We start from the raw sequence: 17,897 nt of genomic DNA on the forward strand, positions 1-17,897 counted from the left end.
AACTGGGAGGACCTCCATATGAATACAGAGTAGATGAAACCTTTTCCTAAATGGCAATGAAAATCTTAGATAATCTTTCTAAAAAAAAAATAAATAAATAAACATTTTGCTCCAAAATTCTGTAGGTATCTTGCTGTGGTGGTATGTACCTATTAATCCAGAAATTGGGAGTGGGCTAAGAGGACAGGTGTCCAAGGACTCCTTCACCTATATACCTAGTTTAAGACAAGCCTGAGAAGCATACAGGAAATACTGTTTCAAAAAGGAAATGAATATAAGCTAAAATATAGCTAATTTAAAAAATGTAGCCAGCTGTTTAAACATAAGTATTAAGTGTGACATGGGTACAATATAAGTGTGAGCTCCAGGCCAGAGTGGATGATATAGAAACATGCCACAATAAAGAGATCCCAAAATATATAAATGGGTAAATGAAATGAATACTTTCAAAATAAATTTCCACAAACAATGCAATACCCATAAAAATTCCAACATGGTTCTTCACCACATAATCCCAGTCAGATGTCTGTGAGCAACAAAACAAATCACAACAAAAGATGACAAGGCAAGGAAAGACAAAGAAGTAGAACCTAATCTATTACTTCTAGGAGTATTTTAATTTTGTTTAATTTAATTTTTCATTTATTCACTTGGTGTCCAGATTGTAATCCTCTCCCTCATCTTTCGTACCCCTGTCCCTATACCTCAGAAAGAAGGAGCCCTCCTCCCCTCTCTTCTGACCATAGTCTACCAAGTCTCATTTGGACTACCAGATTCCTGTTTTTATGTGACCTGGCAAGGCTGCCCCAGCAGTGAGAAATGATCAATAAATGGGCATCGGAGTCTGTGTCAAAGGTGGCACCTATTACCCATATTATGGGGCCCACGAGTAGATTATGTTGCCTATCAACAACACCTGAACAGGTGTCCTTGGTTGGTGGGTCAGTCTCTACAGACCTCGGACCCCAGGCCTGGATTTGTTGGTTCTATTGTTCTCCTTGCAGAACTTCTGTCCTCTCCAGGTCCTTCTATTCCTCAATTCTTCCATAATACTCTCTGATGTTTGCCTGTGAGTATCAAATGGCAGAGGACCACTTAAAGAAATGCTTAATGCCCTTAGTCATCAAGGAGTGCTACTCAAAATAACTCTGAGATTCCACCTTCTACCTCTCAAAATGGCTAAGATAAAAAGCTCAAGTAAGAGCACATGCTGGCAAGGATGTGGACAAAGGGGAAACACTCCACCATTGTTGGTGGGAGTGCAAACTTGTACAACTACTTTAGAAATGAATCTGGTGCTTTCTCAGAAAACTAGGAATAGTTCAATCTCAAGACCCAAATATACCATTCCTGGGCATATACCCAAAAGAGGCTCCACCATACAAGGACATTTGCTCCGTATCTTCATAGAAACTTTACTCATAACAGCCAGAATCTGGAAGCAACCTAGATGTCTTTCAACCAATAAATGGATAAAGAAATTGTGGTATATTTGCACAATGAAATACTACGCACTTATTAACAAGGTATATTTTTTATATTAACAATATAAAACAAGGAAATTTTAAATTTTGCAGGCAAATGGAAGGAACTAGAAAAGATCATCCTAAGTGAGGTAGCCTAGACCCAGAAAAGTACATACGGTATATACTCAACTATAAGCAGATATTAGCCACATAATACAAGATAACCACACTATAATACACAGACTTCAAGAAGCGAATGAACAATGAGGTCCCTGTGTAGGATGCGTAATCCTCATTCAGAACTGCAAATTGAATAGATGATGGGGGCAACTGAAGAGAAGAAACTGTACAGAAATCTACTTCTAGGATTGCAAACTAGTACAATCATTGAGAAAATTGTCTTCTAGGTAACCACTCCTCTTTATTAGATAGGCTGTTTTTTGGAGGAAAGTAACCATGATATATATATATATATATATACATATATATATATATATATACACACACATATATATATGCTGATATATTTAATTAAATGTATTGCATATAAAATCAAATGAAAGCATACTAAGTCATTCGTTTCCTTCAACTCCTGATACACAGGCTATATCACAGATGTGTAAGAAATGACCATATACTCAGAAATATTCAGGCCTGTAATACTGCCTCTCACATTCATGAATCTGTAAAGATTTTTTTTCTACTCAGAACTGTTCAGAGTTTTCTGTTTGCCTCGACACATGGCAAGTTATCCTCAAAGTAAATTTTTTTTTTTGCTTTTTTGACATAATTGGGCTTGGTGGCTCATGCCTTTAGTCCCAGAACTTGGGAGGCATAGGCAGGCAGATCACTGTGAGTTCGAGTCCAGCCTGGTCTACAAAGCGAGTCTAGGACATCCAGGGTTACACAGAGACATCCTGTCTTGAAAATCAATATCAAAAATAAACAGAAAAAGTTTGTTTCCGATGGATAAAAATATCATGTAACTATTAACTGTGTATCACATAACAGCATTATTATTTTTGAACAAAAGTTATTTTAAGTATTTAAAAACTATTTGCTGGTTTATTAAACAATAAAACTATAAAAAAGAAAAGAATAGTCAGTGGCAAAGTTTTGCTTTTGTATTTGGTCTGTCTCCTTCTCCTGCATGGTACCTTGGTGAGCTTTGTAGCATCATATCTATTAAACTTTACAGCCCTCAGGCAAGGGAAGCAGCAGTACATAGTGGATAAAATTGGCTGTAAATTGAAAACCGGCTAAAGGCATGTAACAGTCACACAATATGAGTTCATTTTTATTTGAAAATTAAATCTGCACTTTTGAAGCAGCAGTAATCTTCAGGCATCATTATCACTCCTGTACATTAAGGATACCATTTTAATTAAAAATAAGTATTGATAATTTGTCTTAAATATCAAATGATTATTAGAAAGGAAATGGTCTATTGACTCAAATTTCAAAGCAAGATTTAGATGGGGAAATTTAAATATAGAATTATTTGTAGCCTAATATGTATACCAGCCAACAAAACAAAGTGAGAATGAAAACAAAGATCAGGAAAAGAAAAACAAAACAATCTCAGACTCTCTCCTTGGAAACCACATCAGCCAGGGAACCAGGTAGAGGATCCTCATTCTCTTTCATATTCTTGAATTTTAATTTTTTAGTTTAATCCTTAACCCTGTAGCAGAGGACATGCAGAGCTCTGTATTTCCCCTTCCTCCATTCAATAGGGACTCCACTGATTCTATTGGCAGATCCAGCTTAATCCCTTCTGTAGACCACCTCAGGCTGGTCCTCACTCCAGAGCATCATCAGTAAATACCTAGAAAGAGATTCTAACTGGGACTTGCAGGAGTCACACATTGCAAGAATTCAGAAGAATGCCCTCTAAATCAGTTTACAGCCACCACAGATTCATAATACTCAGATATTGCAACGTAAACCACAGGGAGGAAACAAACCCAACAAAGAAAACCAGATGTCAACACCTAGATTTAGAGACTCAGATGCCTAGGTGCCAGTAAAGAGACACAATTAATAACAGCAAGGGAAATATGTCTCCACTAAAGCCAGTTATAATATTACTTTAGGCTCCGAGAATTGCAAGAGAACTGAAACAAAAAGCCAAAATTTTAAAATAGTGATTAAAAATGTTCAAGGACCTTAAACAGAAAATGAACAAATCCATAAATAAAATCAATTAAAATACAAATGAACAGTGCAATGGGGTGAAAAAAAGCTCGAGACATTAAAGTGGAAATTAAATCATTGTGAAAACTGAAAGTGAAGTGAGAATTGAAATGCAAGGTAGAAACTGAAACAGGAACCTCAGATTCAATCTTCACCAACAAAATTCAGGAGACGGAATTAAAAATCCCATTCATTGAAAACAAGATAAAATAAATAGATACCTCAGCCAAAGAAAATGTTAAATCTTAAAAAATTTAGGCAAATACCCAAGAAATCTAGAGTATACTGAAAACAACAAATCCAAGAATACTATGCAAAGAGAAAGGAAAAGAAACCTATGTCAAAATCAAAGAAAATATCTTTTAAAACTCATAGAATAAAATTCCCTAATCTAGAAAAGGTACAGAAGCATGTAGGATACAAAATACAGACTAAATCAGAAAATAAATTCCTTATTACACATAATAATCATAACACCAAGCATATAGAACAAAGAATCTGGTGCTGAATCCAGGAAACAATGATAGACATTACCTCTGAATAAAAGAATGAAAATAGATGTTTCATGCAAATAAGACCTATGAAAAATGTTGGTGTAGCTATTTTAATATTTGACAAAATAGACGTTGAACCAAAATTTATCAGAAGAGATAGGGAAGAACACTACATACTCATCAAAGTAACATTCCACCAAGAAGGAATCACAATTCACAACATCTGAGCACTTAGCAAAAAGAGAAACACCCTATAGCTTAAATTACATATTGACATGTACACTCTACTAGTGGGAGATTTCAGTACCTTTCTCTTACCAATATACAGGTCATTTAGGCAAAAGGAGAAATGCTGGAGGTAAGTGACATTATAAACCAAATGTACCTAATATTGACAAAAGTTTCACTCAAATGAAAGAGTATATTTTCTTCTCTTAACTTAATAGACTTTCTCCAAGATTGACCACATACTCAGATATGAAGTAATTCTCAACAGATACAAGAAATTTGAAAGGAAGAAGCCAAAATAACTTTAGATGTGATATGATAGTATATACAGATGACCTGTAAAAATTCCATTGAGATATTCCTAAACTGATAAACAGTTTCAGCAAAATAGTTGCATATAAAATTAAGCTACAGTAATCAATAGTCCTCCTACATATAGATGAAAAACAGGCTGAGAAGGAAATCAGGGAAACAATGCAATACCCTCAAGTTATATAAAACACCATGGGGTAACTCTAACCAAATAACTGAAAGTTTTTATGGTAAAGACATTGAAAAAATAAAGATAACAGAAGACAGGATTTTTTTCTATTCCCATAGATCAGTAGGATCAATATTATTAAAATGGCCAATCTACCAACAATTATCTACAGAATCAATTTGTATCAAATCCATATCAAAACCACAACTCAAAATTTCACAGATATTAAAAGGAAAATTTTCATCCTTGTATAGAAACATAAAACAACCCAAGATAGTTATAGAATACTAAAAAATAAAACACCGCTGGAAGTATCACCATCCAAATTCTCAAAATGTTATGCATAAACATAGCAATAAAATCAGTCTCAGACTGGTTCAGAAACAGACAGTGGATGCACATATCTATGTACAATTAGTTTTTTTAAAATAAAGAACCCAGAAATACCCACTAGAAAAAGATAGCATCTTCATCGAATGTTGCTGGTCTAACTGGATGGCTGCACTGTGGGGGGCAGTTTACAGGACTGATTTCTGCCCTGCCTCAGATTAACTAAGCCTATTTTAAAATATAAAAAAAGAAAAAAGAAGAATTTTCCAAAGTGACCCATACTTATTACTCTACACATAATCTACGCTCTCAACATAAAACCACATAATCTGAACCTTATAGAAGAGAACGTGGAAAATAGCCTTAAACTTATTGTCACAGGAAAATACTTTCTGAACAGAAGACTGATAGTGCAGGTAATAAGACCAACAATTAGGAACACGATCAACATCATGAAACTGAAAAGCTCTCCATGTGAAAGGAGTGACTACTTAAAGAGTAGAAAAATATTTTTTTATCTTATAACTTGTCCTTAATTGTTCATCCTCCTAGATCTCATGTTAATATCAACATCACAAAACAAAACATTGCAACTTTTAAAAGTTCTACACTTTTTAAATCTTCAAACACTTTAAAAGTTCAATCTTTAATTCAAAGTCTCCTTAAAACTACAAAGTCCCTCAGCTGTAGACTCCTGTAAAATAAAATAAAAAAAAACAATAAGTTACCTGCTACTTATTCTAGGATGGAAGAACTAAGGCACAGTTATAATCAAAGCAAAACCTAAGTTTAATACTTTAATGTTTGTGCTTGATATCTGGGATCCACTCAGGATCTTCTGTGCTCCAAAGGCCTTTATAAACCTTCCTTTCTGAGGCCGTGACCTCCACAACAAACATAGTGTATTTTCTAAGGTCAGATAGTCCCACTCCATAGCTGTCTTTGGTAGTCATCCCATGGAACTGGCATCTCTAAATTGTTAAAATACCCACAGCAGCTTGGATGCACTCTCTTGGAGTCTCTTCAAGGACACTGATGCTGCCATATGGCACCAATCCTCTCAAATTGCCAAGCCTCCACTGCTTTCCATTGCCCTCAATACTTTCAATACCATTACCATCTGTGAAACTCTTACACATTACCAAGTTTGACTGGAAAGCACAAGGTAGAACTTTGGCTCCCTCCACAGTATAGCATTTGTGTTCTGCCTCCAAGGAAACACTTCCAAATTTATGACTCTCAGTCATGTTGGTCTTTCTTAAAAAATTTATTCAGACTATGTCCTGACTGTTATCCTCTCACCTGTATCTTCCCATTTCCCCCTCCCTCTCTCTTTCACCTCCTATAGACCTGTGAGAGGAGGGGACCTCTTTCCCCACTGTATGATCACAGCCTATTAGGTCTCATCCAAAGAGTCTGCTTCCCCTTTCTCTTAGTGCCACCAGGCCTCCCACCAAGGGAAGTGGTCAAATAGAAGGCACCAGAGTTCATGTCAGAGGCAGTCCCTGCTCTTCACACAATGATGGAGAATGAGCTGTCCATTGGCTAGATATAAATACAGGGTCTAGGTTTACTGCATGCTCTGTCCTTGGTTGAGATAACAGTTGTGCAGAACCCCTGGTTCCAGATCTGCCATTATGCTCTTCTTGTGGGGATGCTGGACTCTCTGGGTCCTTCTACCCCCCATTCTTACATACCTCTCTCAGCTGTAGTGCAATAGTGAATTCCAGCATTTGTCCTGATCCCCTGCTGAGTGAAGACTCTCAGAGAACATCCACGTTGGGCTAATATCTTCTTATAAGTGAGTATATACCATGTGTACCTTTCTGGGTCTGGGTTAACTCACTCAGGATGATCATTTCTAGTTCCATCCAGTTGGCTACAAATTTCAAGATTTCCTTGTTTTTAATAGCTGAGTAGAATTCCATAATGTTAATGTACCACAGTTTCTTTATCCATTCTTTGACTGAGGGACATCTAGGTTGTTTCTAGATTCTGCCTATTATGAATAAGGCTGCCAAGACCATATTTGAGCAAATGTCCTTATTGTGTGGTGGATTATCTTTTGGTTATATGCCAAGGAGTACAATAGCTTGGTCTTGAGGTCCCTATTCCCAATTTCCTGTGAAAGCACCAGATTGACTTCCAAACTGGTTGTACAATTTTGGACTCCTACCAGCAATGAAGGAGTGTTCCCCTTTCTCCAAGTCTCAAACCATGTGCTGTTACTTGAGTTTTTGATCATAAAATGGAATGTCAATGTAGTTTTATTTGAATTTATCTAATGACTAAGAACTTTGAACATTTCTTTAGGTAGTTCTCAGTCATTCAATATTCCTTTGCTGAGAATTCTGTTTAGCTCCCCATTTTTTTGCTTGGGTTATTTGGTTGGTGGTGTTTAACTTATTGAATTCTTTATATATTATGGATATTAGCCCTTTGTCAGATATAGGGTTGGTGAAACCTTTTTCCCAGTCTGTAGGCTTTCACTTTATTCTGTTGACAGTGTCTTTTGCATTACAGAAGTTTTTCAGTTTCTTGAGGTCCAATGTATTAGTTGTTGACCTTAGATCCCGGGCTGTTGGTATTCTGTTCATGAAGTTGTCTCCTATGCCAATAGGTTCAAGGCTCTTTGACATTTTTTCTTCTAACAGATTTAGTGTATCTGGTTTTTTGTTGAAGTCTTTAATCCACTTGGACCTGAAATTTGTGCATGGTGATAAATATGAATCTACTTGCATTTTTCTACATGTAGACATCCAGTTAGAACAGCACTACTTGTTGAAGATGGTATCCTTTCCCATTATATGGATTTGGCTTATTTGTCAAAAAATAAAGTGTCAATAAGTATGTGGATTTATTTCTGGGTCTTTGATTAGATTCAATTGTTCAACCAGCCTGTGTCTATGCCAGTACCATGCTGATTCAATTACTGTTGCTCTATTGTACAGCTTGAGATCTCAGATGGAGATTCCTCCAGAGGTTCATCTATTGTATAGCATTGTTTCAGCTATTCTGCTTTTTTGGTTTTCTTTTGTTTTTCCATTTGAAATTAAGAACTGGTCTTTCAGGTTCTTTAAAAACTGTGTAGGTATTTTTATAAGGATTGCATTGAATCTGTAAATTGCTTTTGGTAAGATGGCCATTTTTACTATGTTGATTCTCCTGATGCATGAGCAAGGGAGATCTTTACTGACTACAAATCCAATGGAGGATAACATGAAAATGAACTTGAAGCACATTTCACAGATGGGTAAGAGTCATTTAGTGCAGGTCTTCAGTAAGCGAGACATGATTTACTTCAAGATCCAACTCTATCACTTTTGAACATACAGAAAGATGCTACCACCAATTACAGAGAAAATTGATAAACCATGTTATCTATATTTTGTTCAAGATAGCCAGAAATTGGAAACAGACTAGATGTTTGTCAACAGATGAATGTATAAAGAAGTTGTGGTTACTTTACATAATGGAATATGACTCAACATCTAAAAATTAAGTCATGACATTCACACATAAATGTATATAGCTAGAAAAAATTCTGGATAAGGTAAAAAATGCACAAGAATAAAATATGATATGCATTTATTTATATGTGAATGTTACCTGTTAATTCTTCCACAAACATGCTGAAATTCATATAACCACAGTGGTTAGGTATAGAATAAGGGATTAAATTTAGTGTTAGTGCTTCCTTAGAAGGGGAACTGAAATAGATAGCTATGGATAGACTGGGGAGGCATGGTGGGCTAGAATAGAAAAATCAAATGGGAAGGGGAGAAAATAAGGTGGCAAGTGAGGGAAAACTGGAGGGAAAGTTAAAACTAAGGGCCACCTGATGGAAGTATAGAGACCCAGTGCAGCGAGCACACACACACACACACAGACACACACTGAGATATAAATAAAATCATCAAATGACGAGGGATATAGAGCCCTAACTGGACATCTTTCAGTGCTAGAGTGGCATGGATATGCAATGTAAAGAGTTAAAGATAGAAGTAAATGAATTATAGTTGAATATTTTTCATAATAATGACTAAGGTTAGCATGAGTTGCTTTAAAATAAATAATTTTAGATATTTTTAATATATTTGAATATCTGTTGGATATTATGCAATAGCATGCCCATGCCCATGTCAAAGACAATGCATGAATAGAAATATTTTAAATACTGCTAACTGATATTACATAGAGTATATTTATGTTTGTTTCTACATTGGTTTAATAAAATTGTCATTTGCTATACAAGCTCTGCATGTGATAATTATTTTTATTATGATGATTTAGCCTTTCTAGTGAATGAGAGGATGTAGGACTATTATATACTTTAATTTCAAAATTGTCTATTTTATTTTATTATTTTTAATGTAATTAAGATCTTTGCGTCTAATAATGTACATATAGTATGAATGAATGTTGTAAAAAGGAACTATTATTTTAGGTTTTGCCTTATTTTTATGAAAGGTCCTCATTATGCAATCAATGCTAGATTCTTACTCAGAACAATTCTTCTGCATCAGGCTCCCAAGCCCTGTGATTATAAGTATCCACCAATGTGCTTTCTTCAATGGAATTTTATTGAATCTATTTTAAAATAAGGGGCTTAAGTACTTATATTCTCAAAGAAGCTGCATAGTTATAAGCAGGCCTATAAAAATGTAGGCACCTCTTTGCCACAAAAAAAAAAAAAAAAAAAAAAAAACAAGCTATCAAAGTGCAATAATAAAATACATCATAAAATTCTTATATTTTCCATATTATGCTCATACAGCTGACTCCAGTATTAAGATAAGGAAGGAGCAAAATAAGAAAAGATAAAATCATGGGATGGGGAAAAAAGGCTTGATTACTAAGATAACAGTTAACATAATGAAAATATTCTATTAAAACATTTTGTTATAAACAAATATTTTGAAGGTATTTTGATAGTATAACCATTTGGCAAGACACTAGTATCAGTTTTTATCCTAGGGAGATTTACATCCTTCCAACTTTTCAAAATTTGATCAAGATTAAAATACTGGGCATCGAAATTCCTTTTTGTGAGCATGCCTTCGATTTAATCAAAAAGTAGCTAGTCATTCTACAGAACGATGTCTCTACTCTATGATGAAGTACGTCTTACCTGGTATGTCAGCATGAAAAGTCTAGCGCTGAGTGTGACCGTTGATGTCTTTATTCCTCCATCAGCCTACGTAGCATGTCTCAGTACTCTGAAAACTACCCACCATGTAAGAATATCCCCAGTCAGTTTGAGATTGATATTCTGTAACTGGAAAGTATGGTGTCTTAAGCAAAATTGTCTTACTGTTTAGTTATGGTGGAAAACAGAGGGATGGTCAGAGCTTCTGTTGTTTGGGAAAGCTTGGGCAGCTTTTATTTTACCTGTTTCCCAGTGGGCAGCAGTCAAAGGAGTGATGCATAACTGATTAAAGTACTCAGAGTCATATACTTAGTACTCAGTCCTAAATGGAAAATCTATATACACACCAAACCTATAGCCAGGGCTTTTGTAACATTGAGAAAGTGAATACAGAAATACTGTAACACCAGAGGTTAGGAAGTATTACTGTGAACTTCTGGGTGTAAACATGTGTATTACAACTGTGGACTCAAAGAAGTTGTTACTTCTGCAAGTGCTACACAAGATCATGTAAGCAATAATGGTCTGTAACTGGATGGAGATGATCAGGTAGTGGTCTGCATGTTCCATCCCATATAAAGACATTACTGGCAGTGCATAGAAGCAGGGAGAAAGAGAATCATTACATATTGAGGATATGGCCATTAGTAGTTTTCCCATGCTCAACTGACTGGACCCAGACTCATGCACACATGGGAAGCACTGGCCAGACTTAGTGGAGTATAAAAACCAAAAGACATTAAATATGTGAAGAAATGTTAGAAGGTAAATTAAGTCATTTGGAATGGAAACTAGCAGCAAAATATTATCATATTATATTGTGTATGTGTATAAAATTAAAAAAATACTTCATGTGTATGAGTATTTTGCTTAAATGTATGTATGTGTGCTACTTACAGAATCCAAAAACGGGTGTTGAACTCCCTAGAAATGAAGATAGTGATATTTGTGAGCAACCATGTGGGTATAGGTAATCAATTCCTGAGAGTCCGAAAGATCAGTTAGTGCTCTTTTACAATTTCCGGGGTCCGTGGAAGAGGAACAGAGAAACAGCTCTAGAACTCACAGAACGAAGCCCACTGCTTAGCAAACCCACGATGGATGTGTATTCATAAGGCATAACCCTGAGAACTACATGACCTGAAGACTTCATGCTGTTATGGAGCATAGGTAGGCTTGTTACCTTTGCAGTCCTTATAATCCCCTTAATATGTGAAATGTGTAAGTACTAAAAATGGGGCTTCCAGCCCCTCACTGAGTAGTATCATTGGAATACTCAATAACAATGCTTGATCTCTTTCAAGCATTGCTGCCGGAGCAGACTAATGATTCAACCACCATCTCTGAAAACAACCTGCAGATGTAGATTGCTAATAGTGATCACTACCCTTAGAAAGGATTTGGAAAAATAGATTGTTCAACACGGTTAGGTAAAGATGCTTCTGGTGGTGGCTCTAACGTAGAAAGTCTTATTTAAGCAAAGTAAGGTAAAGAGGTTTTTGCTGCTGGCCCTGATATAGGAAATCTTAGGGGACAATTGAAATGAGGAGAAAGCACACTCTTTTTAGTAAAACTGGGCACTTTTTGAGGTTGGCAAAGCAAGAACAATGGCCCATAGCAGCACTGGCAGACGTGACTCTTTCAAGCTTAGCTGGTGACTGAGATGACAATTGATTTCTTTATTCTATTCTTTTGCCCTCAGTTTCCTGATATTATTTAATAAAACATATTATGAGTGGATGAGTACCTTTATGACTTAAAGTAGAACTGGCTAATTATTTTTATATAGGAGTTTAGATTTGTGATTCTTTTTAGATCTTTATAAGATTATTTCTTAAGATAATTGATTCCTTCTTTGTAAACACAAGTTACAACTTGTCAGTAAAGAAAAGCTAGCTGTGAAATTACCTTGTTTTCTTATACTCTGTTAAAATGTAACAAGTTGTTTATGTACAAATGGATGTGGGTTCTTAGAAATAACTTGTTATTCATGTCGGGTCTTTACCCATAATATGTAAAACGTTTGATCATGTGAAGGTATTGGGGAACATGATTTTCTTAAGTATATCCATTGTAATCATTTATTTATAGAGAAATAGAATATAAACACATTGTGATTTTTGTACTGCTTGAAATATTTTGTTGGGGTATATAAACCGTGAAAATAAGGAGACAGAGAAGAAAAAGGATAAGAAAACAGATAAGAATAAGGAGAAGTGTGAAAATAAGAATATAATAATAAAAAGAAAAAGGAGTTTGTTGGAACCCACTTGTTGGAGTCTGTCTTTCTTTGTCATCTAGTGTGTGTGTGTGTGCGTGTGTGTGTATGTGTGCATGTGTGTGTGTGTGTGCGTGTGTGTGTGTTTCTTTTCTTTCCCTGTCTTTTTTAGCCACATGCCATCATCAGTGGAAGACCCCAGTAGGAGTCATCAGTTCTAGCCCCCAACTTGCCGTGATTAATGGAACCTATTGCTGGAAACTACCAGTTGCAGCCTGGATGGCTGCGTTCAGGGAAAGTTTACAGTGTCACTGACCAGCCACAGGATTCACGCCCCACCTCAGTTTTCCCCAGTTGATGTGGAAGCTAGTATTTGATATACAATTAGCCATCTCTATACCCTCCTCCACAAAAATAAACAATTAACTTTAAAAACTGCTAATAGCTATTATTTCATAGAAAATTTAAACTGCCTTGTATATTGAAATATGAGTTTACATTTCACTATTTTACTTAAGACATAACATGAGAACCAATAATTTGAGAGGTAAGGTTTCCCCTTTTTGGTTTTCTTTGTTTTATCCCTATATAATCTTCATTACATTTCAGAAATCTTATCATTCTCAGATAATTATCCCCCTCCCAAATGAAAAGATGAGCAGTGGATTTAAAAGTGGATAAAGATGTGTAAAACTAGGGAATCTTTCAATTCTCATCACAGCAGCTTCTTTTATTTTATTTTATTTTATTTTTTTTCTGGTTAATTTTTTTTTATTAATTTATTCTTGTTACATCTCAATGTTTATCCCATCCCTTGTATCCTCCCATTCCTCCCCCCCCCATTTTCCCATTATTCCCCTCCCCTATGACTGTTCCTGAGGGGGATTACGTCCCCCTATATATTCTCATAGGGTATCAAGTAGCCAAGCAGCTTCTTTTAAGTCCCACAGTTGGTGCTCCTTCAGAGACTGCATCTGAAAAGTGCTCAGCAGTACATGGTACACCTGCATCACATTCCCTCCTCCCAAGTGTAAGGAATCATTATGGAAGAAGGGCATTAAAGCTGTGAAAGCCAGACTCAATAGATGACTAAAACAGAAGAGCATTTTGGGACACACCAAGCCAGTAGCACCTAAGAACTCTCCTCATATTTGTGACTGAAATCATGAGACCTGTGCAAATCAAGCCAGACAAACCCTAACATAAAAAAGGGAGGTTGTGGTCATGAAGTCCTACCTATATTACTTGCTGAGGAGATAGCTGATAGCTAGTAAGAGAGGGAGTTCAGTTCTGTTCAATAGTGTGACACCTGAAAAGCCTTCTATGGTCCAGTGCATAACTAGGCATCCATGTACCCACTAACAACAGTAAGTGTGCACATTAGCTGTGTTTAAAAACACAACACATAAGGACACAAGAGGGTGTCACTGATCACTTAGGGTATCTGATCAGCCGGAAGCAGTGATCACAGAATAAATGACGGGCCATACTGTGGAGCCTGAAATGCCAGCGTCTGTGCTTCCCAGATGAGAGAAGAGCCCACAGTGAGGAAAAAAAAAAAGAGTGGGTCCAACCTTAGGTGACCCAGCTAATCCTAGAAAAACTTCTGGGTCAAATGGGCTTGAGGTCTCAGTTGCTGGTCATCTGCTTGATAGGTATAAGATAGAATTTCAGAGTAATTTTGATCTGCATTTCACTGATGACTAAGGACAGTGAGCATTTCTTTAAGTGGTTCTCAGCCATTCAATATTCCTCTGTTGAGAATACTATGTTTAGCTCTCTACCCCATTTTTCATTAGATTATTTGGTTTGTTTGTATTTAATTTCTTGAGTTCTATATATATACATTAGCCCTCTGTCAGATGTATGATTGATAAAGATCTTTTCCCAGTTTGTAGGCTGTTGTTTTGATCTGTTGACAGTGTACTTTGCCTTATATAAGCTTTTCAGTTTCAGGAGGTCCCATTTATTAATTGTTGATCTGAGAGCCTGAGCTGTTACTTTTCTGTTCAAGAAATTGCTCCTGTTCCTATGATTTTTGAGGCTTTTCCACATTTTTCTTTAATAGATTGACTGTATCTGGTTTTATATGGAGATCTTTAATTCAGTTGGACTTTAGTAAAGGGTGGTAAATATGGACTTCCTTGCATTTTTCTACATGTAGACATCCAGTTAGACCAGCACCATTTGTTGAAGATGCTATCAGTTTTTAATTTATATGGTTTTGGTTTCTTTGTCAAAAATCAAGTATCTGTAGATGTGTGGGTTTATTTCTGGTTCTTTGATTTGATTGCATTGATCCACCATTCTGTTTATATGCCAGGACCAGGCAGCAGCTTTTATTACTGTTGCTCTCTAGCATAGTTTGAGATCAGTGATGGACATACCTCCCAAAAATCATTTAATGAACAGAATTGTTTCAGCTATTCTGATTTTTTGTCTTTCTATATGAATTTGAGACTTTATCTTTCAAGTACTGTGAAGAACTATGTTTATATTTTAATGGGAATTACACTGAATCTATAGACTGCTTTTGGTAAGATGGTTATTTTTACTATGTGAATCCTACTGATCCACGATCAAGGGAGGTCATTCCATCTTCTGATATCTTCCTCAATATCCATCTTCAGAGACATGAAGTTTTTTTCATACAAGTCTTTCAGCTGCTTGGCTGGAGTTACATCAACAATTTTTTTTTGTGGCTATTTTACAGGGTGTTGTTTCCCTAACTTCTTTCTCAATCTGTTTGTCTTTGTGTACAGAAGGACTACTGGTTTTGTTTGTTTGTCTGTTTGTTTTTGTGTATTTGGTTAATTTTGTATTCAGCCACTTTGTGGAAAATGTTTCTTAGATGTATGAGCTCCCTGGTTGGGTTCACGTATGTATGCTAGGCTATAATCCTGAATGGTATACTTTGATATTCAGTTTGTACACTATAATAGAAAGAGCAATAAGAAAAGAAAAAGTAAGCAAAGTACCACTTATATATAAACGACTAGAGGCTAAAAAGTTACTCGTCTTATGAGTAGTATCTTATAGACTTAAATTATTCTAAAATTGAGGACATATCTTATAGTGAATTTTATCAATCAATATCACTTAGTAGGTGAATTTTTGTTATAAAACAAAATTTTGTCTGCTTCCCATACTATTCTTAACTCAGTCTTTTCATTCCCTGCCTTTGTACCTGCTCTAAAGTACTGGTGATATATAAGCTCCTCAATGTGTTTGTGGTCAGTTTTAAATAGATGTTCTTGACACCATTATTGCATAAAGCATGTGTCTCCATAAGATATCTTCTTTATATATATGTGACATACATATATAAAGCAAAGTATGATTTATGATTATAATAATATATTAAAAGCACTGTTTACGTTACATGCAGAAAATAGCATTTCAGAGGCATTATTATACATCTAGATTTATTGATCACTTATGTAAGAAACCATCAGTATGAAATTATGCTTTGCAGTATGAAAAAGTGCTTCGAATCTGATAGGCAGTGTGAATTTATATAAGAATCATGATAATGCTCTGTGCTTCTTCATTACTTAAGCTATGCATACCCACTGAATGCCGCTAACTTAAAATAACTCTGTATACTTAAATCTAATTTTGCTTCATAAACATATCCTGAGACTAAATTATTGGTGCTTGTGTAAACAAATAACAGTTCAATACACTATAGAGTAAACTCAGATAGAATTCTTTGAGGAAATATCATTTCCTGAGCAGTGTTTACCTAAAGTGTATAAGGTAAAAGTGGCAGCCTTAGCATATGCAACAATTCTTCCATATTCCAAAGTATTTAGTAGGTGAAAGTAAATGGCCCATGAGATCATTAGTAACTTCAAAATAAATGACTGTTTTAATATTTACAAAATACTACATTTATTGGATTACTGAACACTTCAGTTTAGCACATATTCATATTAGAGAATGCTCAATTGTAAATACATCTTTTATATTTAGGAAAATGACTTTAAATGAGATTATTTTTTTTTATTTTCCACCTACTCTCCCATACCCAAATATAATTATTATAGAATGATGTGGTTTCTTAATATCAAGATGTAATTTGTCATATATTCATCATGATCCGCAGAGCCCATACTGTTCCTAAGATACTGCGATCCCAATTTACTGTGGCAGTTTCACCAATATGTCACTAAAATGTGATCTGAAAATGGTTGTCTGCAAGTAGATCTTTAAAATGAGCAAACAATTTCCTGCTATGCCTTTTTCCTTTTTACATAGAGTTAAATGTTTTCTTTAGCCACGTCACTCATAGTAGCAGGGCAACAACGCTATGAACATGTGCTATGAGTAAGAAAAAGCATGGTATGTATCACTGAGAATGGGGAGTTAAAACAGAAGCACTTATCCCAGCTAATAAACTAATTATTATCTTGATATTGTCTGTGTTCATTTATGTGTAGGTGAAGTTTCATGAATGTGTAATTAGAATATTCACAAGCTTTGCTCAGCACTTAAAAATGTCTGCTCCATACGGTCCAACCGTTCTAAATGACCTAACACACTTACAAGAAAGCAATATATGCCAGTCTTATTAGACTAAACCTGAAGTCAAGGTACTGACTCATACCGCTGGCGTATCTGGTCCAGATTTTCCTAGAACCAAAGCCAGGTACATTTCCTACATAAACCAGGGTCATAGAAAATATATATTCCCAGGTTGTTTCAAAATGGTGTCAAGAGGAAGCAGTTGAAGAGAAGGAACAGGACAGGAGCCTATCATAGAGGGTCTCTGAAAGACGCCATCCAGCCGGGGATCAAAGCAGATGCTGAGACACACAGTCAAACTTCAGGGTGGAGCACAGGGAGTCTTATGGAAGAGTTGGGGGACAGGAAGACCTGGATGGAACAGGAGCTCCACAAAGAGATCAATTGGATCCAACAAATCTGGCCATGGGAGAGGGGCATTGCTGCAGAGACTGATGCACCAAGCAAGGACCATGCATGGTGAGGATCTAGACCCTCTACACAGATGTAGTAGACAGGCAGCACAGTCTCATTGAGGAGCACATAATATGGGGAGTAGGGACTACTTCTGATATGGACTCTGGTGTCCACTTATGGATCACTTCCCCTTGGTGGGGCAGCCTTGCCAGGCCACAGAGAAAGAGGATACAGACAGTCCAGATGACACTCAATAGGCAGAGGTCAGATGTTCTGGGAGAGAGAGAGAGAGAGTAGATAGATAGATAGAGATAGATAGAGAGAGAGAGAGAGAGAGAGAGAGAGAGAGAGTAGATAGACCAGGAGGCAACAAGGAAAAGGGATAAAATTGGGATGTAAAGTGAATAAATTA

General features: G+C 36.0%; 1 protein-coding gene across 1 annotated transcript in view; it reads right to left on the reverse strand.

Moving 5' to 3' along the window:
- Klhl1 (kelch like family member 1) overlaps window positions 1-17,897 on the reverse strand; it is a 203,252-nt gene that overhangs the window by 13,916 nt on the left and 171,439 nt on the right. The window lies entirely within an intron of this gene.

The sequence above is a fragment of the Acomys russatus genome, chromosome 18, assembly GCF_903995435.1.
Source record: "Acomys russatus chromosome 18, mAcoRus1.1, whole genome shotgun sequence".
Taxonomy (NCBI): domain Eukaryota; kingdom Metazoa; phylum Chordata; class Mammalia; order Rodentia; family Muridae; genus Acomys; species Acomys russatus.